The sequence below is a fragment of the Sceloporus undulatus genome, unplaced genomic scaffold, assembly GCF_019175285.1.
Source record: "Sceloporus undulatus isolate JIND9_A2432 ecotype Alabama unplaced genomic scaffold, SceUnd_v1.1 scaffold_18, whole genome shotgun sequence".
NCBI lineage: Eukaryota > Metazoa > Chordata > Lepidosauria > Squamata > Phrynosomatidae > Sceloporus > Sceloporus undulatus.
The window spans coordinates 161,213-179,735 of record NW_024802940.1 but is presented as its reverse complement, the minus strand read 5'-3'; the positions used below and the strand labels follow the sequence as shown (position 1 = coordinate 179,735).

Here is an 18,523-nt window from a genome sequence, read left to right as displayed (position 1 = left end):
CACTGGACTCTTGATCCCTTTCACACATAGTTTTCATTCAGCCAGGTGTCACCATCCTATATCTTTGCATTTTATTTTTCCGCCCTAAGTGCAATACCTTACATTTCTCTGTGTTGAATTTCATTTTGTTAGCTTTGGCCCAGCTTTTCTAGTCTATTTCAGGTCATTTTGAATCTTGATCCTGTCTTCTGGGCTATTAGCTATCCCCCTAATTTTGGTGTCACTGCAAATTTGATAAAGTATGCTCCCATTCTGTCATCCAGGTCATTGATAAAGATGTTGAATAGTACTGGGCCCAGGACAGAGCCCTGTGGGACCCCACTGGTCACTTCTCTCCAGGATGAAAAGGAGCCATTGTTGAGCCCCTTTGGGTTCGCCGGTCAACCAATTACAGATCCATGTAACAGTTCTTTGTCTAGCCCACATTTTACCAGCTTGTTTGCAAGTATGTCATGGAAACCTGTCGAAGGCCTTACTGAAATCAAAATATACTAATCCACAACATTCCCTTCATCTACAAATGGATATTTATCAAAGAAAGAGATTAGTTTGTCTGGCATGACTTGTGTTTCTCTGAAACCCATGTTGACTTTTGTGATTAGGGCATTCCTTCTAGATGTTTCACAGACTCTCTGTTTAATGATTGCTCTAGATACTTTCCTAGTACTGATGTCAGACTAACTGGACTGGACGATAATGTTGGGATCCTCTTTTTTCCCCTTTTTGAAGATGGGGACAATGTTTGCTCTCCTCCATCGGCTGGGATCTCTCCTGTTTTCCCAGGAATTTTCAAAGATGATTGCCAATGGCTCCGATATACATTGCCAGTTCTTTTAATACCCTGGATGGAGTTCATCTGGTCCGGAGACTTAAATTCATTAGATTAATAAGTGTGCCTCTACTATCTCTTTACTTATCTGTGCTGAAATTCCCCTATTCTGTCGCTGCTCCATTATCCTCAGGTTGAGCACCCTTTTCTTTTTCGGAGAAGACTGAGGCAAGAAGGTGTTGATTAATTCTGCCTCTTCTCTGTCTTCTGTTAGCATTTTGCCATCTTCTCCACGAAGTGGCCCTACGTGTTTCCTTCTTCTTCCTTTTGCTGCGGACATATCCAAAAAAGCCTTTTTATGTGTTCTTAACCTCTCTAGCAGCCTGAGTTCGTTCTGCGCTTTAGCTTTTCTGACTTTACCCCTACACATGCCTGCTATTTCTTTGAATCCTTTTTGTGATTTCGCCCTTTTTCCTTCTTATACATCTTCCGTTTCACAACTTAGCTAGTTGAAAGTTCTTAGTCTCCTCCTGGTTTCTTGAGACACCTCCCGTTTTTCTTTCTCACTGAAACTGTGTTGAAATTGGTGCCTTCAGTCTCTCTTGAGAAACTCCCCATCCGTCCTAAACTCTTTTATTTTAGTAGTTTCTGACCATGGAATCGCTCTCAATACTTCTCTAAGTTTACGAGAAATCCTCTTCCTAAAGTCTAGGATGCGTGTGACTGATGCCTGGGCTCCTTTCCACTGTATTACAAACTCCAGGAGAACATGGTCACTTCCACCTAATGATCCCACCACTTGCACCTCATTAACCAATCACTTTGTGGGTTAGGATCAGATCTAAAATAGCTGACCCCCTTGTTGCCTCTTCCACCTTTGGACCATGAAATTGTCTTCCAGGCAAGTGAGGAATTTGCTATGGCCTTGAGGATTTGCGTGAGTTTGACTTCCAGCAATATCAGGAAGTTGAAGTCGCCCATCCTACACAGACATCTCTCTTTTCTGACGGTGGTCATCGTTCTAGAAAGATATCATCCAATTCCTCCTCTGACTTGGGGGTCGTAGTAGACTCCCACCGTACACCTTGTTGTTTCTCTCCCCTTTGATTCTTATCCAGATGCTCCACACGGCTTCCATGATTGATGTCCTGGATCTCTTCACTGGTGTAAATATCTCTGACATATAGTGCTATTCCTCCTCCTTTCTTATTTGGCCATTCTCTTAAGAGTTATACCCCCTATTTCCACATTCCAATCATGAGACTCATCCCACCAGGTTTCAGTGATGCCTATTATATCATATTTGTTTGTTGTACTAGGAGTTCGAGTTCATCTTGCTTATTTCCCAATGCTTGTGCATTAGTGTAGAGACATTGCAGACCATGGTTCCCTTTTACTTGCTGCCTGTGCAAGTTTTTTTGCCTCCCACTGTTGGGTCTTGCACTGTTTGCCTTGTCTCCTCTATGTCAGTGGACTATTTTCGCCATCCTTTCGCCTTCCTTATATTGTGCTCCCTTCCCCTCGGAACCAGTTTAAAGCAATCCTGATCAAGTTCTGAGACGTGGCAAAACATTTCTCCAACTGGCGTGAGATGCAACCCGTCTGTTGCAAGAAGTCCCTCCTCATGAAACGCAGCCCATGATCGAAGAATCCAATCCTCTCCGCGGCACCATCTGCGAAGCCAGTGTTGTTCACATCCCGCGATTCCCTCACCTTCCTGGACCATGCCCTTCAACTGGCAGAAGAGACGAGATGACAAACTGTACATCCATTCCTTTCAGCTTCCTACCAGAGCCTAGTAATCCCTTTTGATGTCTGAATGCTGTTCTTGCTTAATCTTAGTTCCCCGTGGACCAAAAGGAAGGGGTATGGTCAGAAGGCTTGACCAGTCTTGTCAGCCTCTCTGCACAACTCACGGATCTTTGCACGGGAAGACAACACACCTCTCGAGACATCTTGTCAGGCCTACAAATCACTGCCTGTACCCTCAGCAAGGAGTCCCCCACTAACGACCACACGTCTCCTCCGAGGCTTAGCAGCGACTGTTCCCCTCGGGTGGGACTCTCAGGCTCCCCTGCTCTGTCCTGAAGTCTGTCAATGCTGCTCTTCTTCATCTCCTTGATAAGGGAAAGAGCTCAAATCGATTCTCTAGCTGCAAACTGTCAAACCCGAACAATTCCTTCTTGGCTTACTTCTCTTTGTGACATTCCTCAGCTGTCTGCCTCCTCGTTCGGCAAGTGACCTCTTCCACCCTAGAATCTTCCTTGCGTGTACTCACAAGATGGTATTTCTATGTGTCCAGAAAATCCTCTTGTTCCCAATCATTGGTTGATAAGGCAAAAAGGGACATCTTTTGGGATAAAATGATTTCCTGTTTTTCCCTAATGTATTGAAGGTAATAGGTACTCTTCTTCATTACTTCATCCTCACAACAACACTACGGGATAGCCAGGCTCAGAAAAGATTGGTGGGCCATGGTTACCCAGTGTGTTTCACAGCTCAAATTCCCACGTCTGAGGAGATTCATAAAAGTATTAGCCACACCACATCACACTTGGGATTATTCTGCTACCCTTGTATAGAAGGGTATCTTGAACTAAACACCGTTGTATGGAAGGGTATCCTTGCAGCACATCATCATCATCAATCATCATCTTGAACATATTGTTTTATAAACACCATGATTCGCATAAAGTCATATATTTTGTGGATAAGGGCATTAAATACTTCTGTTTATTTGTGTCTTCTTCTAGGGAGTTTGTCTACTATGCCCTGCTGTTCGACTTTCTCCCTCTTTGCTGCGAGTGGCTGTATTCATTGACTTTTCTTCTTCATTATGTTTTGTAAGTCCTGGCCTGGACATTAAGCGTCAAGAGGTAAGTTTGCAATAATCTCTTACATTTGTTTTTAAGTAATTGGTACATGGCAATATATTAAGTTAGGCATTTTTATGTTCCAAAAGCAATCAGAATCGTATGATATCCTGTGTTGTATCAAAGGTGTGAAGAAATCAGTAAGCACAGCATTCTGAGAGTGTATGTGTTTTATTCTTCAAAAACATAATATTCTCCATTCCTTCTAAAGGAGGGATAAGACCAATATGTATGGTATAACCTTCTTTCCTTGTTTTGATGATATTACTATATTGATATCATGGTCATTTAGGGCCTTTTGAGATGTTTTTAAATTGTCTCGCTCTTTCTTTCTTTCTTTCTTTCTTCTTCGGAAATAGATATTTGATATTTATCATACTTATTTATCGAGCACATAATGTTACATCTTACTCCCTTCCTGTTCCGCCTATTTTGTCTTTCAAATCTGCCGCTCCCTCCTGCCTTAGCCTCTTGTTGCTGGTCTGCCGCTTATTGTGCTTCCCATATTGCTGGTTTCACCATGACAATGCTTTTGTACAGTATTTTAGTGTTATTGAGGATGAGAACATCTGTGTTTTTTCCCACAATGTAGTGTAAGGCATACTCCCTGTGAAAGGTAGCATGAAGCTGTTTTTTATGAATTAAATCCATTTTTCTTTATTCTTCAGATTCCATCCATTTTATTGGAGTGTTTCGTTCAGCATAGCAGTTATGAACAAGTAGTAGGTGGGCTTGAGCCCAGCGTTTATCTGCCAAGGTAAGTGGCTTTCATGTGGGATCTCCCCCCCCCCCCCATTCCTTAAAGCACACCTATTGAAAATTCCATTATCATCCTTCCTCCTCTGAGAAAATGTCATGTTTGTATTTCGTAATCTGGTAGGCTAAATGAGGAGGCACTCTATTTGACTTCTTTCGTTTTTTATTCCCCTTTTCATGAACAGGACTCCTATGTGTTGGGATTACTTCAACCTCGTAAGCAAATGTGTCAGGAGTCCTCCAGTCTATTGTTGTCTAGAAGACGGACAACTAATACTAGTGGATGGGCAAAACATGGTGTGCGGTGGAATGGTATGTGAAAACAACTCCCTAGGTACAGCAACATTCAATTGCAGCAGAACGTAGTAGCAGTAAGTGTCCATTTTCTTTTTTTCATAAAATGTAGGACTCCACATGCAAATAAACTCTTAAGAACTGAACCAAATTCAGATTTAGAATTTGAACTTCAGAACCTGTTTGTGGGGTAACCTCTGTCAAGTGCTTCTACTAAAATTGCGGTTTCTTCTCTAATAGACTGGCATGGGATTTCAAGGTACAACCTCCATAGTATATCCTGGAGATGTGTATTTAACTGCTAAGTCAATACCCAATAGTTGGCTAAAACCAAACTGGACTCGATGGCCTAAATCCCAATTTAGTCCCAACCAGAGAAGACTGTTAATCAGAGACTTACATAAGTGTTGCCCTATGATTCATCAGTTGAACATGGGTCTACTTAGTTGGGCTTAGCGGTTGGATTTAAGACTATTCTTCCCAAATCAGTGGATTCAGTAGCTTTAAATATTGTGGAAGCTTTTAGCAAACCTGAATTATTATAATTACTAAACAATGGTACCACCAAGGGTTACGAAAATTAATTCGTTCCGCTATTTCTTTCGTAAGCGAAAATTTCGTAACCGAAAACGTTTTCCATTGAAAATAACTAATAGCGTTCCAAGACCTCAACTAACCTGCAAGTCAAAAACAAAGGCCAATAAGGCCTATTAAGCTAAGTTTACCCTACAATACAAAAGTTGCCTGACACTAAAGAGCTTAACAATGACTGGCAGGTCATTCTAAAGTTTTCTAAAGGATAAAGATAAAAAAAAAGTTTTTTTCTATCTTTGATGGTTCTTGCTTCCTAGAGACAGGCAGGAGGAGGGGAGCTCTCAAAATCATCACAGCAGACATACCAACCAAACCACCCAAGGTGACACTCTCTTGCATCACACCCATGACCAAAGAACCCCAAATCTAAAAAACCAACCCATGGCACACTCTATGGCCCACAATCAATACAAGGCAGACTTGCAAAACTCACAATCCCACATACCACACTCTCAATCATCAATATCCATGACCAAAAATAACCCCAAATTAAAAAAACCAACCAATGGCAACAATCTATGGCCCACATCAAAGCCAGCCAGAACTTGCAAAACTCACATCCACAACCTCCATCACATCTCAAATCTCTCAAATCACACACCCATGACAAAGAAAACCCCAAATCTAAAAAAACCAACACCCATGGCACACTCTATGGCCCACATTCAAAGCCATCCAGACTTGCAAAACTCAATCCCACACACACACACTCTCAAAATCATCACACCATGACCAAGAAACACCAAATCTAAAAAACCAACCCATGGCACAACTCTATGGCCAACATCAAATCAACAAGGCCAGACTTGCAAATACCACATCCACAAATACCAACATCAATCTCAAATCATTCACAACCCATGAAAAAGCAACCCCAAATTTAAAAAACAACCCATGGGCAACACTCTATGGCCCACATCAAATCAAGGTCCAGACTTGAAAAACTCAATCTCCACACAATCCCACATCTTCAAATCATCACATATCAAACCATACCAAAGCAACCCCAATATTAAAAAACCAAACCCATGGGCACACTCTATGGCACCACATCAAATTCAAGGCCAGACTTTGCAAACTCAGATCACACATCCCACACTCTCAAATCATACAACACCCATGACCAAAGCAACCCAATATTTAAAAAACCAAACCCCATGGCACACTCTAATGGCCCACAATCAAATCAAGGCCAGACTTCAAAAAACTCACATCCCACATCCCAAACTCTCTAAAAATCAATCCACACCCATGACAAAGAACCCCAGAACACAACCCAATAGGCCAGAAAAACCCAAATTTCTGAAAACATGCAACCCATGGTCAGGAACCCATTCTAAAGGATAAAAAAAAAAGTGTTCTGAGTCTTGGCATCTCAGAGTGAGGAGGGAAAGGAGGAGGAGAAACCTGCTCTCAATATCATCACATAAAAGCATTAAAACCAAAAGCAAACCCCAAATCTAAAAAGCAACCACACTCTATGGCCCAATCAAATCAAGGCCAGAACTTTCAAAAATCACTACCCCACACTCTCAAATATCACAAACCCATGACCATACACCCCAGAACTCAAACCCAAAGGCCAAAAAACTCCAAAATCTGAACATGCAACCCCATGGTCAGTCCCATTCTAAAGGATAAAGAAAAAAAGTGTTTTTTCTTACCTTTTGCTGTCTTGGCATCTGGTCCTGTGCATGTCGGAGTGAGGCAGGAGGAGGAGAGGAGATGGGCAACCCAAAAAAGCCAAATTTAAAAAAAAACAATTCAAGCAATTTAACCACTTCAAGTCACAATTTATCCAATCAAGCAATTTAACCACTTTCAGCCAATTATACCAATTCAAGCAATTTAAACCAAATAAGTCACAATTTAAGCCAATGCACACATTTTAACAAAGTTAACCAATTTAAAAAAAAAAATTTGGTGTATTTTTTTACAAAGGGTCACTCTTTTTTTTTAAGGGTCACCTTTTTGCCTTCTTGAATGACGGTTCTCCCTCTCTATGAAGAACTGGTCCAAGGATTTCTGACTTGCCGCCCTTAAGCAGGTTCTTTAAAATGGCTAATGCAGACATTATCGAAAATGGCATATGCAGGCTGTCAGCATTGCATTCAGGGTGGTCATCTCCACAAAAGGAAGCCACATTGTGGAATTGCCTCAGATGTCTTTAATGTCTGCCGTTGGCAAAAGATGCCCCGCAGCCTCATCCTGCTGGCCCCTGTCGAATGGAGCACGTCCTCATCATCACGGCAGAGTGTTGCATCGCCGCCAAGGCTTGAGTCCTCTGTTGTCAGTTCATAGTGTGTCCTCGATCAGTTCCTCCACGTCGTCGTTGTCCACCTCGAGTCCAGGACTTGCGATGGATACGATTCTCGTGCACTCTTCTTTCTTCACCTGGTTCAGCACCTCGCCTTCAAAATCACTTCCAGGGAAGAAGAATCAGCCACAGCTTCCTCCATGCAGCAATCAGGTTGCGCCTGCTAATCGCCTGCCAGGCCAAAGTCCAAATCTTCAAGCACACCACTGATTCAAAATGACTGCTTCCAGAACTCAAGAAAGTGGTCAGCTGTGTGCTCTCTCGTCACATCGAATCAAACTGCTTGAACAGGTGCTTGGTTGTAGACTTCTTGAAGTTGGCGATCACCTGTGGTCCATGGGTTGCAAGAGGGAGGTCTTGTTGGTGTGACAGAAACTGGACCTTGATGAAGGAAACTCCGCGATGATGTCCTTTCTCAGGCAATGCGGGTGCGCAGGACATTGTCAAGATGAGGAGTCACTTCAAGGACAAATTCTCTTCCCTCAGGTATACGTATCACTACTGTCGGGGCGAAGACGCTGTTGATCCACTCGACGAAAAGGAGCGTGTGACCCATGCGCGGCCATTGGAGCGCCACATCACTGGCAAACCTGTCCTTCTGATGTGTTGTATGCCTTGAATTCCCTTGGATTCTCGGATTGGTACACCAAAGGGGCTTGACCTTGCAGTCCCCGCTGGCATTGCACACAACGCAATGTGAAGCGGTTTCTAGGCTTGTGCCGGGCTGTTCCTCTCCTCCTGGACTGATGTAGGTGCGGCGAGGCATTCTTCTTCCAGAAGAGGCCCGTCTCGTCGCAGTTGAAAGACTTGCTGCGGGAACGTGACCTTCCTCCTCCACATGCCTTGAACGCGACGACGAAGGCTTTCGCGGCTGGTGGTCTGCGTGACCCTCGCGTCCGTGACGACAGAGAGTGATCCTCGGTCCTCTTCTTGAAACTGTCGAACCACCCGTTATTGCTTTTGTAAGTCCAGGTTGGCTCCATCCTCGAAAGAAGTTCTTCGCTGCCTCCTTGTGGCCAGGTCTTCGTATATGGCGTGGCCTTTCGCAGATATGACCGCGGTGGTCAGGTGTCCCGAACTCGCTCCTTTTCCTTGATCCAGGAGAAAGCATGCGCTCCATCTCCTCGTGCATCGGTGTCCTCGCTTGCGGATGGTCGTCCACGTCTTTAGCTGGAGCCACAACACTCTGATGGCCTCCTTTTGCTTGAAAGGAATAAGCCAATCGTCGAATGGTTTGCGTCATACTCATTGTGCAATGTCAACCAAGCGCACCACCCTCTCAGTCTTGGCGATATGTCCTTCTTGTACCCTCAAGACAGGGAGCCCTCTTTTTCTTCTCACCGCTTGTGCTTGGGAAGACATAGCTCAACCATAAAAGGACAAAAGCACAGCAATGAGCAAAAGCAAATTGGAAACAAACCCCCCACCCATGGTCACACTCTCTGGCCCAAACTTTGCAAAAGTCCCACCCCACACTCTCAAATCTCAAGCCATGCAATAGACCCCAGAACACAAACCCATAGCCAAATCCAAGTCCACACTTGAAAAACAGCAGAGCCATAGAAGAAAGAACCACATCAACCCAAATCAAAAAAAAGCCTATGGTGAACTCTCTGTCCCACATGGGTACCAAAGGAAAAACTTTTAAAAGCAACACTCACATACTTAGAAAACAGAAGAGCCATAGAAGAAAGCAAACCACATCCACCTCCAAACAAAAATGCAAGCCTATGGTGAGACTCTCTGTCCACAATGGGAACAAAGGAAAACTTTTAAAAGCCACACTCCACAAGTAGAAAACAGGACACCATAGAAGAAAGCAAACACCAGCATCCACCAAACCAGAAAATGCAAGCCTATGGTGAACTCTCTGTCCCACATGGACCAAAGAAACTTTAAAAGCCACACTCCACATTAGAAAAACAAGGACAGCCATAGAAAAAGCAACCAGCATCCCAAAAACAGAAAATGCAAGCCTATGGTGAGACTCTCTTCCCACATGAAAAAAAAAACTTTTGAAAGCCACACGCCACACTTAGAAAACAGAGAGCCATAGAAGAAAGCAACCTCAGCATCCCCAAATTTTTTTCAGAAAATGCAAGCCTATGGTGAACTACTTGTCCCACATGGACCAAAGGAAAACTTTTAAAACCAAACTCACACTTAGAAAACAGCAGAGCCATAATAGAAACAACCCAGCATCACCCAAAGCAGAAAATGCAAGCCATAGGGTGAGACTCTCTGTCCCACATGGGTACCAAAGGTAAAACTTTTTAAAAGTCCACACTCCACACTTAGAAAACAGCAGAGCCATAGAAGAAAGCAACCACAGCAATCCCAAACAGAAAATGCAAGCCTATGGTGAGAACTTCTGTCCCACATGGGAACAAAGGAAAACTTTTAAAAGCACACTCCCAACTATAAACAGCATAGCCATAAAAGAAAGCACCCAGCATCCCAAACCAGAAATGCTAAGCCTTATGGTGAGACTTCTTTCCAACATTGAACAAAGGAAAACTTTTGAAAGCCACACTCCAAACTTTAGAAAACAGCAGAGCCATAGAAAAAGCAACCCAGCATCCCCAAACCATAAAATGCAAGCCTATGGTGAGACTCTTTCCATCATTGAACCAAAGGAAAACTTTTATAAGCCACACTCCACACTTTAGAAAACACAGAGCAATAGAAGAAAGCAACCCAGCATCCACAAACCAGAAAATGCAACTATGGTGAACTCTCTGTCCCATAGGGAACCAAAGAAAAACTTTTGAAAGCCACACTCACACACTAATTAAAACAGCATGAGCCATAGAAGAAACAACCCAACAGCATCCACAAAAAACCAAAAATCAACCTATGGTGAACTCTATGTTCCCACATGGGACCAAAGGAAAAACTTTTAAAAGCCACACTCCACACGTAAAAACACAGAGCCATAGAAGAAACAACCCAGCATCCCCAAACCAGTAATGCAAGCCTATGGTTGAGACATCTCTTCCCACAATGGGACCAAAAGAAAACTTTTAAAACCACACTCCACACTTAAGAAAACAGACAGCCAGAGATAGAAAAGCAAAACAAGCATCCCAAACCAAAAATGCAAGCCTATGGTGAGACTCTCTTCCCACAATGGACCAAAGAAAAACTTTTAAAAGCCAAACTCCACACTTTAGAAAACAGCAGAGCCAATAGAAGAAAAGCAACCCAGCATCCCCAAACAGAAAAAATTGCAAGCTATGGTGAAGACCTCTTGTAAAATGGGAACCAAAGGAAAACTTTTAAAAGCCAACTCACACTTAGAAAAACAGCAAAGCCATAGAAGAAAGCAACCCAAGCATCCCAAACAAAATGCAAGCCTAGGTAGACTCTCTGTCCCACATGGAACAAAAGTAAAACTTTATAAAAGCCACAACTCCACACTTAAAAACAGACAGCCATAGAAGAAAGCAACCCACATCCCCAAAACACTAAAAATCAAGCCTATGGTGAGACTCTCTGTCCCACATGGAAAAAAAGGAAAACTTTGAAAGCCACACTCCACACATTAAAAAACAGCAGAGCCATAGAAGAAAGCAACCCACATACCCACAACCAATAAATGCAAAGCCTATGGTGATACTCTCGTCCCACATGGGACCAAAGGAAAACTTTTTAAAACCACAACTCACACTTTATGAAAACAGACAAGCCATGAAGAAATCAAAGGCAAATGAAGCCCATCATCCCCAATTCAGACATGCCACCCTAAAAAAAAAAAAAAAAAACCCAAAATCAACAACACATCAAGGCCAATAATCCACACATTAAGCATGCAACCACTAAAAGAAAAAAAAAACCCCAAAAAATCAAGCAAGCACATCAAGTCATAATCCCCAAATCAGAGCAATGCAATAGCAAAACCCACAATCACACTTTGAAAAAAAAAAAACAACAACAACAACAGCACACCCACAGCAAAAGCATGTAAAAATCAACAACTGTCTCAACCCCAGTCCACACCCACAAGAATGAATTTAAAATCCATCAACCTAACCGGTAGAGAAAATTGCTGATCGCCGGTCTTGATCCATAATATGCAAAAGCCAGAAAAAATTCCAATAGCAAAGGCCAGGAAAAGTCCGAACCTCTAGTGCAACAATATAGAGCTCAAAGAGACTCTTTCTCAGCAGTCCAAGGGCCATACAAAGGTGGCAGATTCAATGGAAGCCGGGCTTTTATTTCGCAAGGCAAGCCACCCCCCCCAATTTCGTTAGCCACAATCCAAATTGATTGGCTTGATTTCGCAAGCCAATCACTGCTGCTAACGAATTCAAAATTTCGCGCCAAAGCTAACCCTAACCGTTAGCCCTGGAAATCCCTGGAAAGCCAGTAGATGCACTTTGGCATCATTTGAATTTCGCGCCGAAAAGAATTTCGTAACCCGAAAAATCTGTCGTAACCCGAAACAGTTTTTTCTCCAGCCGCGAATTTCTATCCCGAAATTCGTAACCCGATCATTTCGTATCCCGGGGTACCAGTGTACTCATATGTTCTCTCAGTGGTTATATCTTATTTGTCCTCTATATGTCTTCTTCCCCACCCTATTTCAGTTTAACACCCCCACATACACGCACCACAGAAAATGAGTATTTATCATCTTCTGAAATGAATGAGAAAATGAAATTACTAACTGGTTAACTAGATCCATTCTATGGGAGAATAAGGGGGGAAACAGACTGGGACGGAAGGGTGGCTTGAAGCCACCCTCCAAAGATGATTGGGGCTATAGCAAACACATGCCATGGTCCCAACCACCTTGAGCCCGGCTGAAAAAAGGATGGAAAAGCTGGCTTTCCAGCTCTCCTGCAGCCCCAGCCCCACGGTGGCTATCAACAGATGCTCGTGTGGAATGCGAGCATGTAATGCCGTACGCCAGAGTGTTATGAAGGCGCCCGTGTGTTGTTTGCATTCTGAAGCAGTTCTTGTGCACATGGATCATTTTAAAAGTCCAGAACACATTGAATTCTCATAGGAACAGAAATGCCTCCAAATGAAAGCCAATGGATGGAGGTTTTTCAGATCTATGTATGGATGACAAATATGTTTTCTTGGCTTGGTCATATGGGATGTATTTTTCTTGAAATACAGCCCATCAAACCACTGTATCTTCTTTGAAGGTATCTCATCAGATGGACACATATTCAGAAAAATGTGAATTTTAAATTCTGTTCATATTCTGATATATTTGCTCAAAATACGCATTATGTTATCTTTAATTCGAAATGAGTCACATGTCTCAGTGCCCTTGAGATGATTGAAATACAGAGTACTTTTATTTCTAGTTTTGTAAAAAAGCAACAACCACTACTGGATAGTCATTGTGTGTATGTATGTGAAACACTGTGGAGAAATGGCCAGTTATAAATGCACACTGACATTTGGTCTTTTTCATATTTGTAGTACAAGAATTGGCTATCCCACTTCTTCTTGGATTGATGACTTACTTTGATTGGGTGAAACCCCAGTCTTCTTTGTAGAGTCTAATAATGCCACTGAACAGTTCTGCAATGCTTCAGGTACAGTTATTTGGCTTTGAATCATAGAATCATAGTTTGAAAGAGACCACAAGGGTCATCCACTCCAACCCCCCCCTGCCATGCACCAAAAATCCACTCAGAGTGAAAACATGCTTCTAAACTTGGCATAACTGGAACATATTTTGTTGCAATATCATGTCTCTCTTTCCCAGCTTACAATCATAACACACAAGAGTTTGGGTTGGTGTATTTTAATTAAATTGCCTGCTTTGGGATTTGGGGAATAACTGCCTTTTGAAATGTTCTGACTGACCTTTGTAGAACTTGTTGAGCAGACATAAATAGGATTGCATTTGTGAAACTAAAGGTTTTCAGTGAAAATTGATCACTGATACTGCCAAGAAAAAAACAGCCTTTCAAAGCCTAAGCTAAGTCACACTTATATTGAGTAGCTTCTGAGTGTCGTTGGCACAAAATATGGGATACTTCAGTAAGCATCTTGATATTTCTTGAAAATGTTTTTAGATTGTGGAAAAAAATGAGTGGGCTTTTATGCATGAGAATACTCACAACAACGTAATTTATTGGCTCCTTCTCACATGTGCTTGTAGTTGTTGATCCATCCTGTGTGGCTTGCCGGCCATAATCTCCAGAAGGGAAGCAAAGACTCAGGGCGAAGAATTCATGAAATTTTTCTCCAATGTTCCTCTCTGAAATCCTATCCAAATGTGGTAAAGGGTATGTACTGCTGCTAAACCACTTAACTGGATACATTTTTTTTTCTTGAAGTGAACCATATTGGTTGATGATTTAATGAGAGAACATCGTTCTTTTTAAAACAATTAAAATGATTTTGCTTATTTGGGAACTACAGCAACAGTCATAGTACAGCTACGACCTGATTTTGATGATTTTTTTGGTAATGTCAGATATATAATGACAAAACAATTTTAGCTGTTTTAAAATCACCTACGTGTATGCAAGTGTCTGCCCTTCATTCAGACACCTTTTATAAGACTACATTTGTAGCACGAAGCTTTGTTAGAAAACATAGCAAACCTGACTCAACACAGGTGGATTTCTTTCCTATCTGCTGGGCTATATTCTTGAACATACTGTGATTGGCTTTCATCTGACAATTGGATGCCATCTGTTCACAAGAAGATTTATTTTGATTCCTATCAAAACATGTCCAGATTAATAAGCCTCTGTTTTATTTTGTATACTTGTCCAAAGTAGAATCTGATATTGTTCACTGAAGCTAATGAAACAACTAGGATATTTGTTACTTGTTTGAGCTAGCAGTCATTCTTTGCATGCTAAATATGTCTTTCTTTACAGCGGACATGCTGCATATAGCTCTGCGGTTTAACTTTATAGACATAACACTGAAGTTGGAGCGACTTACTTTATGACTTACCACACAGTGCTGAAAACCCAAAGAGACTTCATTGATGCAATGAAAAGAAGCACGGATGATAGCCAACAATATACTGAATCCATGGCTATCAAGGAAAAAAACGTATCGAGTATTCCCGTACAGGTATAGGGCTTTCCTCTTTCAACAATTTCCTCCCCCATGTATTTAGAACAGGGGTTGCAAACCCCTGGCCCGTGGGCCGTATGCGGCCCGCGGGCGGCAGACCGCCCCAGCCCGGTCCTGCTGCTGTCACCGCTGCCGCCAGCCGCTCCTCCTCCCTCCTGGGCAGCGCACAGGCTAGATGGATGAGGCTCGTCCCATTGGCCACCATTGGCCAGCTGCCAAAGGATGGGTCCTCTTGAGCGCGCCGCCGGGAGGAGGAGGAGGACTTCCGCAGGTTCCTTTCTCGGTCATATGGCCCCAGGCTCTCCCTCCGAGGAGGCCTGGGCCGCAAGGACCGAAATGGAGTCCGTGGAAGCGGCCTGCTGCCTCCGCGGGCTCCCCTCACAGCGCTTGCGGCCCCAGGCCTCTCTCTCTCTTTTCGGCCGAAGGGAAAGCCAAGGGAAGGGCCTGGGATGGTTGCCCAAGCCCTTCCGTTCCGGCCTCCCTCCCTTCGCCAAAAGGGCCCCTTGAGCCCTTTCCCGGAAGGAAGGGCCTGGGATGGGTGCCCAAGCCCTTCCCTTCGGCCTCCCTCCCCTTCGGCCAAAGGGCCCTGGAGCCCTTTCGCCGAAGGAAGGGCCTGGGACGGGTGCCCAGTCCTTCCCTTTGCCTCTCTCCCCTTCTGGCCGAAAGGGTCCCTGGAGCCCGTTCGCCAAAGGAAGGACCGAGGGACAGGAAGGCACACACCTCCTCCTCCCCCGGGGCTTCGGTGGAAGCTCCGCCCCGGGGGTGGGAGCTCCACCCCCCAGCTTCGGCCCCCAAGTTGTCTCGAGGGACAGCAACCCGGCCCCCTCAAAAAGGTTGCCTACCCTGATTTAGAAGTGATTTCATAGTCTTGTGGACTGTTCTTTTTCCACTTTTTATATGCTATATTTTGACTCCCCCCCCCCCCATATTGGCCTAAATGAAATTTTGCCTATTTTGTAGTACCACTACAATTGTGAACTTTATTTCCCTCCACCCTGCAGCCCTTGGCACAGCAAGTTCCTCAGTCCTCTGACTGGTTTTTTTTGACACCACAGTGAGAATTTTATTTTGGTGATGGAAGCTATTTTTTAGTATGCACCTTGCTGAGTTGTGGCCATGTTTTCCTAAGGCAGGTCTCAGATAGTAAAAAACCGTTTTTTTAACTTCAAAGTAATACAGTAATCACATTCAGTAACTATCAAAGACAAGACACATGAAAGAGCAGCTATCTATCATGAAAAACTAGAAATAACACTTCTTGAGAGGCAATAAAATGCTGGAATCCTATTTTAATGTTAACACAGCAAAATAACATTTTTTCTTTTTTTCTTTATAGTGTATTCTATGTTTTTTATGAACAATATATGACCATTGTGAGTGATACCATCTTTAACCTTGGTATTTCCCTTGGATCAATATTTTTAGTAACAATGGTGCTTCTTGGCTGAAAATGTGGGCTGCATTGTTGTTTCTCTCACTATGTGCTATGATTCTGATCAACATTTTTGGAGTGATGTGGCTCTGGAGTATCAGCTTGAATGCAGTTTCATTAGTCAATCTTGTCATGGTAAGTTTGCCCATACCTTAGTTTGGCTATTAGATTGAATCAAAATCTCTCCTAGAATTTCAGTTATCTTAGTCCAGCATGAAATATTATTAACAAACTTAGATGGGTCAGAGCTTTAAATAGTTTCAGAATAGTAAAACAGAAAAAAAGCAAGAGATTTTTCTTCTTTTTCAGTTCCTGACTCTCAGGTTTTTAAAGTTCAGGTTTAGAACTGAACAAGTGAGGCTTCATCAAAACATTGCGGTATATGCACATCTTACCTGTGGGATCTGTAAAACAAATGTGTGGCATCAAACATAGAAGCCCTTTCTCTAACTTGGGCCTGTCTTGAGCTTTTTAAACATTTTAGAAGCACGAACAGTTTATATGAAGTCAGAGTATGAGATTTCTGAATGCAGCTGAGTGCTAGATTTAGCATAGCAAAGAATTGTAAGGGAGTAATTTAAGTACTGTATTGACTTTGTTGTGCAATCTGAAAATTATGTTTTTTTTAAAAAAAACTGGAAATAAAAGCTGGCTTTGACTTGCTCTTTCAGTCTAAACTGCATCAGGGTAATAAATCAAGGTAGCACTACAGGCGGGTTGTATGTCACTCCTAGCCTGACCGCTGTAGTCAAGTAGTAACACTTCTGCAGGGTTATCATATGTAACTTTCTCCCAGCCACAGTCCCTTCCAGCCTGCACTATAAGGGCAGTGGTCTGAATTTGGAGAAACCATAGCTTGGTGGCTTGTAGGACACCCCAGGTTCAGTTTCGGGAAAGGTTTAGAAAGTACTCCCTTCTGAAATTCATGGAGATTCGCTGCCAGTCAGTTTACAATATTGGGCTCTATGGACCAGTAAGTCTGAGGCAGCTTCAGAATTTTCTAACAGCACAGCTTTCAGAAAAGTTCTTTAAATATGATCTGAATTAGAACAGAAGTGCTTTTCCTTGGTGCTACTGTTTTGTGTTTCAAGGAGCATATACATATACCTTGGTGCTGTTTTCAGCATTTTAAAATATTGAATTTCTCCACTGATTTTGTTGGGCAGCTTTGTTCCTTGGCTATATTTTAAGTACATCTTCTAGACTGGGCAATAAAAACTGTTCTCTCCCCATCCCTCAAATACTGCTGAAAAACGAACTCTACATATTTTGAAAACTTGGTTTTGAGTTAATAGAAGAAAAGAAACTCATACAACTCTCTTCTCATGCTGGTTAGTGAGAGATAACCCATGCTTATTGATCCAGAGAATTACTGAAGTTGAATTCAATTCTATGTCATATATTTTTATTTGGAGCCCTCCTCAATGGCAAGAGAACATGTTTTTACATAAAATAGCATAGGATTAGTGTGGGTCATTGATTTTCTACTTGTTTGAATGCTTTGGGCTTAATAAACATCTGTGGCAGTGAGCTATGCTGTTTTCTTTCCAGAGCTGTGGCATTGCTGTTGAATTCTGTAGCCATGTGGTAAGAGCATTCACAATCAGTACAAAAGGATCCCGAACAGAACGCGCACAAGATGCACTGTCCCACATGGGAAGCTCTGTAAGTATTTTCACTGAAGACATATTTCAGTCTCTTCCTTGTGGGCATCTAAATGATATAGGGTACAAGAATACAAATTGCATTGTGCCCTAAAACAAAAGGAGACTCCAGGAATAAAGAAGTGGGGATTGGGAGAGTAGAGAAGTGCTTAGGGGGGAAAAACTAACAAAGCAGTTCGTAATGTTCTTGATGGAGGAGATAAAAAGTAACTGAGGGAACAGGCAGACGCGTTGTTTGTTCATGCCTACTACATGGACAAACATTGACAGCTCTTGCCAAAACACTATGCTCAGCTTTAAAAGGTCTTCATTACAATCCATGTGAGAGTGAGACCAAAAAGAAAATAATTTGAATAACCAAAAATGTGTGGTTTTATAAAAGGACAATAACATTATCTTGAATTAATGTACTCTTAACCAGCCGTATTGCACATAACAAAACCCTTTTAACTCCAACAGGTTTTCAGTGGCATTACACTCACAAAATTTGGAGGAATAGTGGTCCTTGCGTTCTCGAAATCCCAAATTTTCCAGATCTTCTACTTCAGGATGTACTTAGCTATGGTACTACTTGGAGCAACCCATGGATTGATATTTCTACCTGTCCTGCTTAGCTACATAGGTAAGGCTGCCCTTTGCTACAACTGTCCAAACTGACATATAATTTGACTTGAGTAGTTGTTTCAGAAGACTGGATTCATGCTCTCTTTCAGTTGCAACAAAGGGTTCAAAAGCTTTTCTTTTTCTTTTTAGTTACCCCCA

At 42.5% G+C, this 18,523-nt stretch overlaps 1 pseudogene; it reads left to right on the top strand.

Moving 5' to 3' along the window:
* LOC121917433 overlaps positions 1-18,523 on the top strand; it is a 60,872-nt pseudogene that overhangs the window by 39,610 nt on the left and 2,739 nt on the right.